The 18,366-nt window shown below is 42.8% G+C and overlaps 1 protein-coding gene across 3 annotated transcripts in view; it reads right to left on the minus strand.

The window, feature by feature from the left end:
- Nucleotides 1-17,640, minus strand: part of OXR1 (oxidation resistance 1) — a 235,889-nt gene extending 218,249 nt beyond the window's left edge. For 2 of the 3 annotated variants that reach the window (XM_053395448.1, XM_053395449.1), the window contains exon 1: nt 17,406-17,640. The gene's annotated coding sequence lies outside the window, so the exon portion shown is untranslated. The remainder of the gene's footprint in view (nt 1-17,405) is intronic. The other variant, XM_053395447.1, reaches the window with a different exon arrangement.
- Nucleotides 17,641-18,366: the final 726 nt, after the last annotated feature.

The following is an 18,366-nucleotide window of genomic DNA, read 5'->3' on the forward strand; positions in this document are numbered from 1 at the left end:
AAATGACTCAGATATTAAAATCATTCCTATTCACTGTAAAGCAGATTACCAAAAGCAGAAGGTGTACACAAGACTATGGAGGCTGCTAGCCTCAGAGTGGTGAATGGGCTCAACACAAATCCTTGCAACTTCCGTTTTATCTCATTCATAAGGTGGCAGTCCAATAAGCTAGGGGGATGCAGTGGCTGGCATGTTAAGACTTAGATCTTGGTTGGTATCCTCACTCAGCCCTGAAGCTTACTTCTGCCAGTCCCCCTATCTCTCAGAAAAAGAACCATTGCTCAAAGGTACAGCACATGCTCAGCTCGCATCTCCAGGTAGGATTAGGAAAGGCCGGTATCTGAAACACTGGTGAGCTGCTACCAGTCAGTGTACAACCAATAGCCCAATTCGGTGCAAAGAAGTCTCCTTTGTTTAGCCCAGGCATAGGCAAACTCCGGCCCTCCAGATGTTTGGGACTCAATTCCCATCATCCCTGACCATTGGACCTGTTTGCTAGGGATGATGGGAATTGTAGTCCCAAACATCTGGAGGGCTGGAGTTTGCCTATGCCTGGTTTAGACTAACTAAACTCATGGTACGGTTGCAAAACATTCCTTGGAAGCCTTGAGAAAGGCAAAGCATTTATTGGAAACGTATTTAAGTTGAATGGTACTTACTCTGATTGGGATACAAGTGACCTTATTTGTAATTCATTTACGAATGAAACAGACCCAAAAGTTAACAACACTGGTGATAATTTGCACTGCCAACATTTTATCTCCATTTCCCCATCAAATGCAGGCATCTGCGATGACAATGATGATACCCAATACCCATGCTATCATTCATAATGCATGCAATTGTAACAAACAAACACCACGCAATTACAGAGAAAGTTACATTTCTCTGTCAATTAACCTATTTATTTCAAAGCAGCCCCAGTCTACTGTGCTTTGGGATTAGGTGGTTTGTTGTTTCTCTGTTGATTAGTAATATTCAGCATGTTCCTGTTCTTAGTATTGATTTGCATTGTAAGGAAATGCTTATTCCTGCAGGCAGAGGACATAGCTACTTCTGAGTTTTGAGCTGTAGAACAAAGAGAAGGAAGCAGGAATGGTTCTAGCAATGCTGGGTGTCTTATGGGATAATTACAAGATGCACTATCTGACCCAGCATATGTTAAAGGCAATTTTGTGAACCTCGGCAATAAAATGGATGGTAAATCAAGGTTTCTAGACCTGATGGTTTGTTCATTCATTCATTCACTGCATTTTTTCTCCAAGGAGCTCAAGCTGATGTACATGGTTTGTCCCCTTCCTCATTTGACCTCCACAAAAACCCTGTGAGGTAGATTAAGCTGAGAGGCAGTGACTAGCCAAGGTCACCCACTGAGCTTATTGGCTGAGTAGCGATTTGAACCCGGGTCTCCCAGGTCCTAGTCCAACACTCAAACCACTACACCACACTAGCTCCTAATCCTTCAGGACTCCCCAGGTTTCCTTCACAACACACTATGACTACCCATCAGTCTTCTCCCCCTCTTCCTTCTATTTCTAAAAAATAAGTTCCGTAAATACTGAAATAGTGATGATAAAAGCATTCATATCAAACCACATTATGTTTACAAAATGCAGATTTACATAAGTGGCATACATAGGCTTTACGTCATTTTTTAGTTTCTCGGTGGAATTTCCTAGGACAGCTTAGTGAATACCCTGAGTTCCAGGTATAAGATCACTGATGGTCTCTATGTTTCATCCTGAAGCTTAGTAGCAAGATTCTTTTTTTAGCCAATGGAAGCTTATGTTATAACCCGTCTTAGCAGTGACCCTTAGCAGTGACGAAACAGAAGAGAAGAGCACCCAGAGATAATGGGAAGAGCTATTAGTGCAAGGATGTATTTGGGTCATTAGCATAGCTGTCAACGTTTCACCCTTTTTTAAGGGAAATTCCCTTATTCCGAATAGGATTCCTCACAAGAAAAGAGAAAAGTTGACAGCTATGGTCATTAGTCTTTTGAAAACAGAACTGCAACAATATATCTCTACCATGGCCAGTTCATCAGTATTCCTTTAAAAAAATAAAACGAGTTTCTAGGTCACTGGTCTTCAATTGGTGTGTTCGGACACACACGTCTGAACTTAATATAAGGTGGCTCAATTCCTAGTCTCCAGAGGGAGGGAAAATAGTAAAAAAGAGTGGAAGAGAAGTATATACATTTCATGGCATCAAAGCAACTCCACCAATGACAGAGCAGCAGGAAGGGGATGGCCTAGAAGCAGAGTGAAATTTGCTTTTACCGCGTAAGACGTGCAATTTTTTTTAAAAAAATGCAAACAAAACTAATTGGAATTCAACAGCTGCTAAAATGCTAGGTATCAATGTACAGATGTTTTTTGTCATAAAATTAAATGCATGGACTCATGATATTGGCTTATTTGTTTGTTTTTGTCCTGCTAAACATACACTGACATATTTAAGTGTTTATCGTCTGTAAAATATTTCCAGTAGTTGGGCTTTGGCTTTAGTTTGCAGGAGAGAATCTGGAGTTTCTTTGACTATTATACAAAATTTCAAACAAAGTTTATAGTTTTCTCATCTGTAATGTTTTACTTTGGGGGGGGAGCAGGTTTTAATAGTTAAAAGTCCAATTCTGTTTAATGGTACAGTATATTTTGAGGTGTTGGGCAATACCTTTGCTACCCACAACTAGAGACGGGTTAGCTCACATTAGATTGAGTAAGAAAACAAAGGAGCCCATTTCTGTTTTTTATGATACCAAAATGAAGAATCCATTAAAAAGAAAAAAGAAAGAACTGTGAAGAAATATGCCAAAACATTTTCAATTCAAAAATGAACAGTATAAGGACTCTAAAGGGCATTGTGACAAAAACTCCCTCAATTCTCAGATCTACAGCAGAAAGTAATTTAATCCCTGCATGGAAACCAAATGCCCCACACTCTGAGACATTGTCTCTTTCTAAAGCTAAGAATTACAATGTACAATGTCAGGTACACACATCAGGAAAGCTAAAAACAGCTTTTACTGTTTTTCGCTGATGGATATCTTTATAGATTGACTTTGAACTATGAGTTGAACCAAGATGGTTTTCAAACAAGCAAACTTATTGAGGGACAATGCTGTGGCTTTGAAGACAAAAAATATTTTGCCTACAACACTTGCACAGTATTTATACTTGAACATAGGGAAACTGAGAGACTGGAAAGATGTAGGTAATTTTAACTGATGTGTCTGAGCCAAAATTAACTGAATTATTTCTTTTGGAGGAATTGTAAGAATTTAATAAAAGTATAATAAAAGCCCATCATAAATCAAGATCTGCAGATATTAAGCAAGTCCAGAAACACATTCTATTGTCATAGTAGCTAATCTTAACCCAATAATTCATTGCATTAAAAGTGTATACAAGTTAACATGATTATGCTGGGAGCTTTGCTGTTAATTTCTGACTGCTATGTCAGGCTAACCAAACCAAACTGATCAATTAATCATAAAAAGTCATTTGAGCTGTACCAGCAAGTGCCTTCCTATCAAAGCTGATTTTTACTTAACACCTTAGTACAAAGCAATATCACTCTCAATGCTATAAAAATTATTATTATTAGAATTTATACAATTTCGAAACGGATGGAGAGAGAAGAAAGCTGGAACTTTGCAAGCAAACAACTCCCTTTCAAAGAAATAGAAAGCATAATTAAGATTTTAAAACGTGAGATATTTGTCACTATTATCTGAAGCATCAATTGAATGATGATGCATTTACTTATCTTCATGATCTACAAGTGACTGCTCTAATATAAGAGAATTCAGGGATGCTTAGAGCCATGCTAGCAGTGCAGCAGGGGACTAATGAACTGGAGACTTGTGCTTGTAGACTATTTTATCCCTGGCTATTTTTATTGCTGAAGAGAGTTTTGGCCTTGCAGGTATTCTCCAGCCCAAAGCAATAGTAGCAGCAGAATGTGTGGGAAGAGGGGATTTCCTTCCACTCTTAAGCTTCTCAGTTTGTCCACATGCATTATGGGTACTGGCCAGTGTCATGGAACTGAATAAGTTGTGAGGTTTATTACTGCATACCTGTCAACTGTCCTGGAAAAAGGGGACATGTGATTTTTTTTTCTCACAAGAGGACAGCTGCCAAAATGGTTGCTACTATTTTGGGCCACGTTCTCACCCCAGAAAAAAGCACATTTTCAGAACAGTGATCTTGCATGGCACCCCAGAATACAGGTTTTTGGGCGCCCTGCATGAAAAAAGAGCTTTTAGGGGCCCACAGTCTGAAAAGGCTTTCTCCTTTATAGCAGTACAGTATAACAAACCTGTCCTAGGGAAGGCATTTGGAGAACTGCTTCAGCTAAAGAGCTTAAGAGACAAGGGAGTTGCTATAGGATTTAATGTGGTATAGTGATTCAAGTGCCGAACTAGGACCTGGGAGACTGGACTTCAAATCCCCACTTGGGTCATGAATCTCACTAGGTGACCTTGGGTCGGCCATAGTCTCTCAGCCTAACCTGCCTAACTTTGCTGTGGAGATTAAATGGGGAGGGGAAGATCCAGGTATACCACCTTGAGCTCGTTGGCAGAAAAATGGGATATAAATGTAATGTAATTAAGATCTTCAAGTGACACCTTGCTCCAGGTAATCCTGTCCTCAAATGCTAGGCAAGTGATTGCACCTTTCTGTGAAACTCCCTTCAACTTTCCCTGGTGCCATCATTACTATCTCTCAAGTACTGCAGCAGAATTCATCCTTTATAAACAATATTAATGCTGCCAATGTTATTTCACCAGATCTCTGGACTATTACGGTGTGTCTTTTCATAGATTTACCCAGTGTTGTTCATCTTTTGTGAGCTTTTTTGTTTGTTTGTTTCTTTGTAAGCTTCCTTCAGCATAATTTTAGTAAAAATGTGTGACATGTTTTTCTAAAGAAACACATATTTCATTATATTAAAATGCTGTCTGTTGCTTTTAAGAAGATGCACAATGGTTTTCACTGAAACAGTGCCCAAGGTTTACAGAAATTAAACACAACAGTACAATTCTGAGATACATAAAAAATGAAGAACAATTGGTGGGTGGGGGCGTGAAACTATAAATAATAGAGGACAGAAGGGTCTTTTTAGTTATGGTTCCTACTCAGTGAAATTCCCTTCCTAAAATATGGCTGGCTCCATAAGAAAAGGTTAAAAATCCATCTATTTTCCTTTGCTTTTAAATTTAAAGTTTTTATTGTATAGGTTGCTGCCAGATGTAGGGGGAAGAAGTGTGTTGGCATACATTGAACTTCATTGTATTAGGCTTATTCAAGCTGGCAGAGTAGTTACCCTGAAGTACAGCTTATAAATCTTAAAAATAAATACTATTATATTTTGAATTGCCAGTTTAAAATGTTTGATTTTTATGGAACTGTATAGGTTTTTAATACAAGCCACCCTGGGAAAGCTATGGTCTTAAAAAGTGTCTTAGCTGTATCTAACATAAAATGCTGCTAATATTGTTTTACTAACTCTCTGAAATAATATCATCTGCCCTTTACAGTTCCCACCCCCCAATCGTTGTTCAACTTCCATATGCATAAGAGTTAAATGTGAATTAAATGAATAGATTATAAAAGGGGAGGAATATATGAAGTCGTATCCCATGCATGTTTGCCTGAAAGTAAATCAATGAATTAACTGAGAGTAGGTGTGCATAACGCTGCAAACCTCAAATCCAAAATCCAGAGTAGTATTGCTAGTTGCTGAACTGAAACAGCTATTTCTATTCAGTCTCTGAAGAAAGCGATACTTTGTTTTCTTCCCTAATAATGAACTTAAGAACAACTTTAACTCGCCTTTCTGTTAACTACAGCAGCTGCAATGTATCACTCATCCATGTTCACATCAACATAGATCTTGTCATTTCATCTCAAATTAATGCACAATGCACCTTGAGATTCAGTTATCACTGCACAGGCAGGCAACGGACTGGATTAAGTTTGCAGTGGCGATATCTGTACACGACATTCTCCAATTTCACAACAGTAGCATACCAAATGGGCAAAACAGGCTATTTGTTTTCATGATGTTAAGTACATACGGTTGGATCCAGCCTTACTTCCAAGAAAGTGGGCTTAGGACTGCATCATTAGTCATGATTGAAGCAGACCCAGTGGCCTTTGACACATAAGATGTGTGTTTTCAGGGGCCACCATATTCCTGTGACTGTACTTCATGTTAAATGTTTTTAATTCTGGGTTTTAAATTGTTGCATCCTGCCCTGGGATCTGTTGGTGAAAGGCAGGTAATACATCATCATCATCCTTATTGAATTATCCCAAGGCAGGCAAAGAAAACCAAACTCTTCTTTAGGCAACTAGGAAATTGCGAGAAGAATTCTTCCTGCTCCCCTAAACTGGAATCAACCAAAGACCATAATGCCAATTATGAAATCTTTCATTTTAATCTTGCAGTGGCCAGAAGCAGCCCAAGCTATCACAAGACCTTCTCAAGATCTCAGAAATGTCCTTTATCAGTCTGCCACCCATTAACCCACACACTTCCAAAGGAACTAGGCAAGAGGCACCAAATCCCCCGGGTCTGGCAAGCCTCCTCTCATCTGACAGGGTTTTCCACTGGTACAAGGGATCTCTTTCATTTAGCAATAAAAAATTACAACTTTTTTATTACAATAATATAATAACATAGAAACACTCCAATAATGAATCCTTGATAGCCCAAACCTTTTCACTAAACCCATTTTGACACATATCCGTTATTCAGACAGGTGGTAAGGAACTTTTTTCAGCTTGAGGTCCATATTGCCTTACATATAACTTTCTGGGGGCCACATGCCACCTGTGAGAACAGCCACCGAAACTGGGCAGGGCCAAAGCAACATACACACCCCATTCACAAATTCCCCACCATTCATATACATCAGCACACATCCCATTCATCTTCTTACTTAAATGCACTCAGCACAAATAATCACAGTTCTGGCATTGGCTCATCTACAATTTAGCTTGAAAACTTTTCAGCTGATATATCTGTGTCTTCATGTTGCATCCTCATGGCTGTAATTCCATTAGGATGTTTGTCTCTCAGACGCTTCCATAGTCTGTGTGATGGGCACAATTCTCAGAATGCTCATGGGGGAGAAAGGAGAAGTGGAAGGTGTTAAGTTAGCAAAGTGTGCTCTGCTCTGGTCTGGCATGACCCCTTGTTAAAAACAAGCTATGAAATTCTAGTTCACAGCATTTACAAAAGTCAGCCGTTTTTATCTACCGAAAATTTCTAGCCATGAGCAACCCTGCAGGGGGTGACGTTTGCTTTTGACAACACACTGCCACAAACGATCATGAATACAATGTGAATATAGTAGAAAGAGTACTTTTAAGAAAAACAAAGTCTCTGCACTGAAAAAGGACCTGAAGACAAAAATAGCTCACTATTCTGTTTCTCCAAAGAATTGTTACAAAAGTAATGGAGATACAACACACATTAGTTTTCCCTGGTGTCGTTTCGCTATTGTTGCAATTTTCTGATGAAGACGTTCACCATGGTCATCGCTAAGTTGTTGAGGAAGAAATCCAAGTGAGAATGGGGAAACTGTTAGAAACTGGCTATCAATATAATACTTTCATACATCTGCTTCCATGATTAAGCTCTGTAACTTTGCACACTTAGCATAGATACTTCCAAAAATTATACAGTTACTTTCTGTAGTGAGGTCGTCGTCGTCTTCAAGGAATTCCCTTCATAGGGGAGTGTTGTGTGACTCAGGTTCTCATACGCTTTGTCTGAAGAGGGCTTAGTACTAGTACTCTGGCAAGCCAGACAGTAAGTCAGCCAGCGAAAGGCAAGGTCTTGATTTCAGAAAAGCCATTCATGTTTGTATATTACCATGTTTATCGTTGCGACAGGGAAGGTTTACTTACAATTGGAGGAGTCAGCAGGGATTGTGTTAAATTAGGCGATTTTATTTCACTCTAACAGCATTAACTAAAGTGGCTTTTCTTGGAAATTAATTGTGAGAAATGTTGGCACCTTGAGGCCTTTGTCTCTAGATACATAAATCTTTCATTCAACAGAAAACACGTTGGTGGAAAAAATGAAGGGCCTAGCTAACTTGATGTAAAAGCTATATAATTATATAGCAATAGATGCGTTTTGCCATTAGTGGCAAACATTTTAATGGGTGGGGAATAATTCTCATAAAGGAAATAAACCTACATCTTAGGTCAGGCTTCCTCAACCTTGGCCCTCCAGATGTTTTTGGCATACAACTCCCATCATCCCTAGCTAGCAGGACCAGTGGTCAGGGATGATGGGAATTGTAGTCTCGAAACATTTGGAGGGCCAAGGTTGAGGAAGCCTGTCTTAGGTCATACCACTCCAGGTTGTGGGAGTGGCACAGCTCACCTGATTGAATGCACCCCACACGCAAAAATGATTCCTCTGCTCTGAAATTCAGATCAGGAGGAAAGTTTCTTATCCATCATATCTGACTCCTAAAGCGGTATGATACCATTTGAAACAGCCATGCCTACCCCAAAGAACCCTTGGGTACGTTACTTTGTTAGGGGTTCTGGGAGTTGTTATATTTTTTTTTTAAGATATTTATTAAATTTTCCAATTTTTATACAAACAAAAAAACAAACAAAAAGATTAAAAAAAAACACATATAGTTCATAAAGCATACTTTTCAATAACAAATTTCTCTGACCTCCTCATACCTCCCCTTCTTGTATTCCATTTAAGATTATTTGTTCAGCAAATTCTTAACTTAAAGCATTACAGCTTATAATATCACCTTATTTTCCAAACCCTTTTTTCCCCATCCATGTTCCTTTATATCATTACAGCTAGAAACCACTCAATTTCAATCCAACACCATTCAGCTTTCCTTAATTTTACAATATTTCTGTAAGTAGTCCTTAAATTTTTTCCAATCTTCTTCAGCCAACTCTTCTCCCTGGTCACGGATTCTGCTCGTCATTTCTGCCAGTCCCATACAGTCAATCAGTTTCATCTGCCATTCTTCCAGAGTGGGTAGATCTTGCGTCTTCCAATACTTTGCAATGAGTATTCTTGCTGCTGTTGTAGCATACATGAAAAAAGTTCTATCTTTCTTTGGCACCACTTGGCCGGCCATGCCCAAGAGAAAGGCCTCTGGTTTCTTCAAGAAGGTATATTTAAATCCCTTTTTAAATTCATTATATATCATTTCCCAGAAAGCCTTAATCCTGGGCCACGTCCATCAAAGGTGAAAGAATGTACCTTCATTTTCCTTACATTTCCAACATTTATTGTCGGGCAAATGGTAAGACACCTCTATTCCTCTCACAAAGTTACAATTCCCACGGTGGTTTAACAAACAATCCCTCTTTCTAGGATATGTTTGATGAGCTGCTTTAATGGGCTGAGACCAGTACCTGCGACAGAGATTACAACAGCCCACAGCCCCTTTCCCCCGGTTACAAACTTTAATAATACAGATGCAGTTACTGTTGGAAATAAATCAAAGCGACCTTCTTAGAAAAAGAAGTCTGTTTTTTTTTTATTTAAGTCATCCAATCCACAGCTCCAATTTTTTCAATCAAGTACTAGGAATGCTCTATAATAAATAGTTATAGAGCGCTAATGCGCCCTTATTTTATAAAAAAAGAAACATTGTGAGAATGAAACTAAAATAACGGTTTAAAGCAAAGGAGTGTGTGTAGAGCTTCACTCAAAACCTAAGTGTTCACAGAAGCAGAAAAATCAGAGTTAGGTTTGACAGACTGTGTAGGAGGAAACCTATGCATGAGCAAGATTTTCGCAGGTAATTGGCACCTGAAATATCAGCTATTCTCTCATATGAACGGACGACTTAGATATTATCAAAATCAAGCTCAAATTAATAAGAGCAATACTAGTGTAGGAGCTAAACATTCCCACGGGGGTGAGGGAATCTACTGAGAACATAAACATTTTTTATTGTTTCCAGGGCAGCTAGATTTAAAGCCCCCCATGACACCCTGGATTGCAACCTGTAGAAGCAATTTTTATTCATTAAGGTTTATGAAGACTTCAGGTTCCATAGGGCAGCACAACCAGCAAGCTAATTGAAAGAGGATTTAAGGGGCGCTGTTAACTCTTAAGAGTCAACATAGCGCCTGTTATTGTATTATTTTACGAGAAGCATCCATCTAAGTTGCCAGAATCACATACGTTCACCTAATTAAGGAACATTACTGAAACTGTTGCACCCATACCTCTTTTTTCTATTAAAGAGGACACGGTTTTCTTCTTGTTCATGGTAAAGGACCCCTGGACGGTTAAGTCCAGTCAAACTTGACTATGGGGTGTGGAACTCATCTTGCTTCAGGCTGAGGGAGTCGGCGTTTGTCCACAGACAGCTTTCCGGGTCATGTGGCCAGCATGACTAAACTGCTTCTGGTGCAATAGGACACTGTGACGAGTGCCAGAGTGCACTCCTTAAAAGCCAGAGGTGTTGCATCTTCTAAGTTCTCAACTCCAGGAGGTAATAAGATGGCCTGTAATGTATGGACCTGAACTCCCCTGGAAGGAGTAGGTTCATAGCTTTGTGGGTGTTCCTGGACCCAACACTGGCACTTGAGGCCCAGGTGGCCTCAGTGGCTAGGACTGGCTATTTCCAACTACAGTAGCTTTTGAACAGAGATGACTTGGTCACAGTACCCCATCGCTCTGGTTAACTTCAATATCCAATTGTTTTTTGCAATGCGCTCTATGTGGGGCGGCCACATAAGATGATTCGGAAACATCAACTGACTCAAAATGCAAAGAGCAGATTGCTGGTTCGGGTTGCCTTTAGAACCCTGTTCTAAAACAGCCATCGGCTATTAAGTTTTCAGAGCTAATTTTCAGGCCCAACTGAAGATGTTCGTGCAAGTACTTTGTGCCCTAAATGACCTTGGCTCCAAATATCTGAGCTACTGCCTCCTTCTCTACAGACACCCTTAAGATCAGGGGACCTTTTGACAGTTCCACTCCACAGGCAGTGGCCTGGGGGAGGCATTTTCTATGGCAGGGGTCAGCAAACGTTTTCAGCAGGGGGCCGGTCTACTGTCCCTCAGATCTTGTGGGAGCTGGACTATATTTTGAAGAAGAAAAAATGAACCAATTCCTATGCCCCACAAATAACCCAGAGATGCATTTTAAATAAAAGGTCACATTCTACTCATGTAAAAACACACTGATTCCTGGACCGTCTGCAGGCTGGATTTAGAAGATGATTGGGCCGTATCCAGCCCCCTGGCCTTAGTTTGCCTACCTATGTTCTATGGCAACCCCTATGTTCGACTAGCGGTGGAAGTTCCTGTCTGTGCCCACTCCTAAAGAAATAGGCTCTAGGTACCTTGGACTGAGTGACGCGGGTGGCACTGTGGGTTAAACCACAGAGCCTAGGACTTGCCAATCAGAAGGTCGGCAGTTCAAATCCCCACGATGGGGTGGGCTCCTGTTGCTTGGTCCCTGCTCCTGCCAACCTAGCAGTTCGAAAGCACGTCAAAGTGCAAGTAGATAAATAGGTACCGCTCCGGTGGGAAGGTAAACGGTGTTTCCGTGCGCTGCTTTGGTTCACCAGAAGTGGCTTAGTCATGCTGCCCACATGACCCGGAAGCTGTATGCTGGCTCCCTCGGCCAATAAAGCGAGATGAGTGTTGCAACCCCAGAGTCGGCCACGACTGGACCTAACAGTCAGGGGTCCCTTTACCTTTACCTACTTTGGACTGGAACAGCTATCGGCCAATGGCCGATATTCCCTTTTGGGGGAAGGTGGTGCAGAGAGCTCTGGTGGAGAAGCTGCAGGCATTTGTTGGGAATGCAGCTTCTTGAAATCCATTCAAATCTGTGTTCATGGAACCGAGTCGGCCTTGATTGCCCTGCTGGATGAGCTTTGCAGAGAGTAGGACGGGGGACTGCTACCTTGCTTCTGCTTCTTGATCTCTCATCAACGGTTGATACCGTTGACCATGGTATCCTCCTGGACCGGTTGCAGGAAATGGGAATTAGGTGCACTGGATTATGGTGGTTCCAATCCTACCTTCAGGAGTAAGCCCCAAGAACAGCATTCGGAGAGTACCTTTCAGCCCCCTGGCGACCACACTACTGAGTGCCGCGGGGCACAATCTTATCTCTGGTGCTATTTAATATCTACATGAAATCTTTGGGAACGGTTCTTAAGACGCTTCAGGGTGAGGTGCCATCAGTATACTGTCTTGGTTAGACAAGCCTACACAGATGCTTAGAAAGTTTAGGTAATTTTAATCTGTTTTAGTATTTCAACTTTTGTATGCTTTAAAGTATTGGCTGTGAATTTTTCTTGATGTCATTGCTTTCTCTTTTTTGCAAACCGCTTTGAGGTTGTTTTCATTCCTGCTTTTAGTTATGTCTTTTATGTTTTTTTATTTTGTAATTTCATGTTGTGTACTGCCCTGAGATCTATGGAGTGGAGGGCAATATACAAATTTAATAAATAAAAAATTCAACATCAATTAGCTTGTTTTTGAGATTTTTATGGGCAAAGAGAAGGCAAGTAAAGGAAGGATTCTCTCATTTCAAAATGTCTAGTGTTACCTAGTTTAGGTATTTTATTTTCCTTAGGGGGGAAATATATTCAATCAGACTCTGAAATTGACACTGATTAATACAAAGTGGATGTGCTTATAGATATAGCTGCGGGTCTCCAAAACTTATGAAGCACTATTATGGCAAATGGGACCTACAACAACATACTGCATTCTTAAGTGCCTACTTTCCAACTTCTCCTATTCCAGGGATACTCCATTCCATTCCTGCCTTCTGTATGGTTTCCAATCCCCCCTACCATCATCAGTCAGCACTGTATTGCAGGGGGTTGGACTAGATGACCTTTGGGGTCCCTTCCAACTCTACAACTCTATGATTCCATTCCCACTAAACATGGCCAGTATGCACTGGCCCGTGTTGGGATTCCTGGACATTGAGGACTGATCTTTCTCCTTTTCTTTTTGTATTTCTACAGATCTTCTGGTTCCACCCAAGCCTGGTGGCATCCCATTCTCATGCTTGGATTGTGTCATTTTCACTCCACAACGACCAACACCCTGAAAACTGAGATCAGTATTAAAATACAAATTAACATATAACATGTGGGGCTACCTTTGAAGGTGACCCGGAAACTACAACTAATCCAGAATGTGGCAGCTAGACTAGTGACTGGGAGCGGCCGCCGAGACCACATAACACCAGTCTGGAAAGACCTACACTGGCTCCCAGTATGTTTCTGAGCACAATTCAAAGTGTTGTTGCTGATCTTTAAAGTCCTAAACAGCCTCAGTCCAGTATACCTGAAGGAGCGTCTCCACCCCCATTGTTCTGCCTGGGCACTGAGGTCCAGCGCCAAGGGCCTTCTGGCAGTTCCCTCACTGCGAGAAGCCAAGTTACAGGGAACCAGGCAGAGGGCCTTCTCAGTAGTGGCACCCGCCCTGTGGAACACCTTCCCACCAGATGTCAAAGAGAAAAACAACTACCAGACTTTTAGAAGACATCTGAAGAAAGCCCTGTTAAGGGCAGCTTTTAATGTTTAATAGACTATTGTATTTTAATATTCTGTTGGAAGCCACCCAGAGTGGGTGGGAAAACCCAGCCAGATGGGCGGGGTAATAATAAATTATTATTATTATTATTATTATTATTATTATTATTATTATTATTATAGTGGTACCTCAAGTTAAGAACTTAATTTGTTCTGGAGGTCTGTTCTTAACCTGAAACTCTGCTTAACCTGAAGCACCACTTTAGCTAATAGGGCCACCGCCTGCTGCTGCGCCGCCACTGCACGATTTCTGTTCTCATCCTGAAGCAAAGTTCTTAACCCGAGGTACTACAGTGGTACCTCAGGTTACATACGCTTCAGGTTACAGACTCCGCTAACCCAGAAATATTACCTTGGGTTAAGAACTTTGCTTCAGGATGAGAACAGAAATCGTGCTCCGGCGGCACGGCGGCAGCAGGAGGCCCCATTAGCTAAAGTGGTGCTTCAGGTTAACAACAGTTTCAGGTTAAGAACGGAGCTCCGGAACGAATTAAGTACTTAACCTGAGGTACCACTGTATTTCTGGGTTAGCGGAGTCTGTAACCTGAAGCGTATGTAACCAGAAGTACCACTGTATGTTGATAGCCAGTTGATCTCTCATCTAAAAAACAACTTACCGGGCCAAATTTGATTTGCTTCAGCATTGGAATTGCATCATATACCTCTCACGCTATTCTCCAGGTTCCAGCAGACTGGCCATCAATGTGATGAGCACAATGTGTCTAAATATCCCATAGAACTGGCAGCAGGAGGGCAGAGTGCACAGACATACTGCTCATCTCTGGAATGCCTCTGTCAATGCAAGTCGGGCCGTCAGTCTCTGCACTTCACAAGGATGTTTCCATGTTTAAGCACTGTCTCCAAGTGAAATGTATACACAGAGCCACATGAGTGAAGCACAGAGTCACATTTAGAAATGCCACTGGGATAGGAAGTTAAAAAAATAAAGTTCCCCACCTACAACTTCAAAGTCTGAGAAGCGAGTCAAGAAGATATCCCCCCTCAAGTGTGACCTCTGTCACTATTCTTCCATAGAGCTCAATGGCAGCAACTGGGAGCTGAAACAACTCTCCCATGCGCAGTTTACCCACTTTCATATGCATGTTCCCATGTGGGAATTCCGTTTTTCTGGTACAACATCAGAATGTGACAGAAGCCTGCGCTCTATTAAATGTAGCTCCTGTAAATCCAATAACGCTCAATATAAGCATCTGCTTATAGGAGGAGCAAATGCTCTGAATAATCCGGAGATCTGAAGCACAAGTAGAACTGGATCAAGTAGAACATTTGGGAGTTCCAAACAGGCATTTCTTCTTAAGGCATACTCCTAGCAAAGCAGCAAACGAAACAGCCTGCAATTCTCTTTACAAAGAGCACATTACCATTAAATTGCTCTTTAATGAGACAAGATACTTTAAGCATTACACACACAAAAACCCCAAACATATTTCAAAGGTAAAAAGAGGATTCACCTCATTTTAAACCAGACATGCCATTCTTAATCAAAGACAACTACATTTTATAAAGAGGCTGTCAACCTTAGTTACTAAGTAATTACAGCCCAACAACAGGGGAAAAAGCTTAATTTGTGCATGGATAATGTATGCTGTTTAATGTGATACTGTATATCCATTGAATGTTAATACTTTTTTTAAAAAGTTAAATGTTACCATCCCACGGCTATAGTTGGAAAACATATTTAACAGTTAATTAATCATGCAGTCACCACTATTAAATATGCAATGTTTATTTCCTGGCTGAAACAGCTCCATTTCATTACACTGACAAGCAAAGTGATGAGTTAATAAGTATACTTCGACCCTCTCCCTGAACAAATTAGAAAAATATATTAAGTCACCCTCTCTGAAAGTTTCAGGTGAACTCACCACCCAAGATGATGTGTTTATTCCCTCAAACACATATATGTATGTGTGTGTAATATATATACATATAAACATCTCTCTCTTTTGCCCACCGCTGCCCCCAGGTATCTGTTAATCTTATGCAGCGAAAACAATGAGACTTGTGGCACCCTAAAGACTAACATATGAGTTGCAGCATAAGCTTTCACAGGCTACAAGCCACTTGCTCAGATGCATTATCCTGTGTTGCAGGTATACTGTCAACATACGTACACATATTTTTTGTAACTTCATTCACATTCAACGACCTGTTTCAATCCATCTTTCACTGTGCCATGGGTGACATCATGTTTGGCTTCTTCCCACCGGAGTTTACTTCTCCCAAACAGCTCCAGTGCATTAATGAAGTTAAAGTCTGCCTTCAGTAATGACAGCTATGGCACAATAGCATCACTGGTGTAGTCATCTCAGCAGATGTGCATATTTCAAGAGGCTGCTCAATGGAGAAAGAATGAGCCCGGTGCAGGGGTGCATTTCCAGTGGCAGAGCAAGACACGGACGCTGAGCAGCTCATTGGCAAAGCAGCCTCACTCCGGGGGAACAGCAATAAGAACCAAGGGACCACTTAAGATGGCAAATGAATTAGGATCCAAAAAAAGAAAGGACAAAACCACCAGCAGCAGCACCACCCCAAAAAATTCTTGCAGACAGCTGGAGCATGCTAATTTCTTCTTAAGGGAATTAGGCTGGTTTGTGAATGGCAGCGTTGGCTGAATATTAAGGGAGGAATGAGGGAAGGCAGACGGCACCTGCATGTTCATGGGGGGGGGGGAACCTTGACATTTCCCCAAGAAAGCCATGAGAGAAAAACCCATGGCAGTGGAACACATGCTGCTGATGATGTCTCACCAAAAGGCTTTCCAGACACCCACAGGCTTCCAGCCTGGCAGAGATGTGCAAAAATAAACAAACGCCAAGCCTCTGAGCCAAAATCAGAAGCTTCCTCATGCACACCACCTCTGCAGTCCCAGCCTGACTCCCAAACCCATCCTTGGAAGCACTGCTGACACACAGGTACATTAAGCAGGGGGCTGCCACGGTCACTTCCCTGCGAAGAAAGGCAAAAAGCAGGCACCTCCATGAGCCCATCCAGGTTGCGCTGGTGTTTTAGAAACATTACCCAAAAAAAGTGCAGGACTGCTGATCTATATACACTGCAGTGCATGGGTAGCAGTGTCAGTAATTCCTCCCTGCCTTTCATCCCTAGTTCTCTTGGTGCAAATGTGTGGGTTTGTGGGTTTCAACCAGCTTCAGTCTCCAAAAGGGAGACACAAGGACAACAAGAGCCATCACACTGCAAACGCCCCTCTCTCTCCATCCTGGCCCCCTCAGTCAACCTCTCACCACTCAGCCAGACTGCCTCTTCCCCTTAATGCCTAGTAAGTTCCCACTGCCCAAGCCTTCAATTCAGATCAGCACCATTAATCCGCTTCTCCCCCTTCAGTGCCGAGTTCTAATCCTGGCCCATTCTGCTTCTGCTCCGATTCTCCCCTTGGCCCGCCGTCCTACATCCCTCCCTCTGCCCTTTTCCCCTTTCCCGGCAGGAAAGGAAAGGACGGCGGCAGGATAGGGAGCTTCCTCCTCCTCCTCCTCCTCTTCCTCCTCCTCCCTGACAAAATAATATATATGTTAAAAAAACAACCTGTCCAGCCCAGACTTGAAGGGAATTATCCACCCCGCGCCACCGTCGCAAGGAAGCGTCAGGAAGGACGCTCCGAGCAAGCGCCCCTGTCCCGAGGAAGCAGGAAGCAGCCGGGGCATCGCTGCGCCCTGCGGATTGGAGAGCTGGCGGCCGGCTCCCCGTCCCTTGCGCCCCAGCGCCGGGAGCTTCGGGGACTGCAGGGCATCAGGAAGGCAGGATGGAGGGACCCTGAAGAAGCAGAGAAGAAACTTACTTGCCAGGAGGAGGAGGAGGCGGGAAAGAGCGGGCTGCGCTCGCCGCGGCTGCTTCACTGCGCCCCGCAGAGCATGGCGCAATCGCTCGCTCGCTCGCTCGCCGGGCGCCGCCGCCGCCGCCAGCCAGTCAGAGCGAGCGCGCTAGCACACGGCGGGCCGGCTCCTTGGCGCTGAATGGGATGAGCCGAGCGCGCAGCCGGGGCTCCGGAGCCGCCGAGCAACATTCAGGCATGCTCAGTCGGCTGACCTTCTCGGTGTGGGAAGTACCACTGCGCGAGGAAGACGGGGAAACAGGGGGAGGGAGGGGGGAGAGGAGGAGGAGAGGCGAAATGGATGCTACCATCAGAGAGAGAGAGAGGCGAGCTAAAAATAGACGCAGGCAAAGATGGGTGGGAGGAGAACGAGAACAGCTGGAGCTTAAAGAGGCAGGAGCCGGTCTGCAGAAGCGCGTCTCTCTCTCGGTTATGAAGCCAGGGCCCACGGGGCGGGGAGGGGGGCGGCGGGGTGGCCTACAAATGGGACACTCACAGCGACCTCGTGGAAGGGGTGCTGCAAGTTAGGGAAATCGGCCCCCCGAGTGCTTAAATCGAATAATACCCCCCTCTCTGTCTGTTACACAATATCTTTCCTCCCTTTATTTAAACAGAAAAGGGGCTTCAGAGGCCGTAGGTATTTCCTACTAATAATATGCATTAGTATTAAGTATTAGCAGCTCACTAGAACACCTGAAGCTCAATTAGCTTCACAGGCACATAGCACATAGCAAGCTGTCTAGTCACACTGTCGGGGCAGTGATCCCAATATTGTCTGCACTGACTGGCAGAGGCTCTCCAGGGTTTCAGATACAGGTGGAGATGTCGGGGGTTGAACCCCAGGACATTCTGCCTGCAAAGTAGATGCACTTGTGCTTTGCTACACAGTTGTCATGGCACAATTAATCTCCTGCCTTTGCTCACATTC

This window comes from Podarcis raffonei, chromosome 7, assembly GCF_027172205.1.
Source record: "Podarcis raffonei isolate rPodRaf1 chromosome 7, rPodRaf1.pri, whole genome shotgun sequence".
NCBI classification, from domain to species: Eukaryota; Metazoa; Chordata; class Lepidosauria; order Squamata; family Lacertidae; genus Podarcis; species Podarcis raffonei.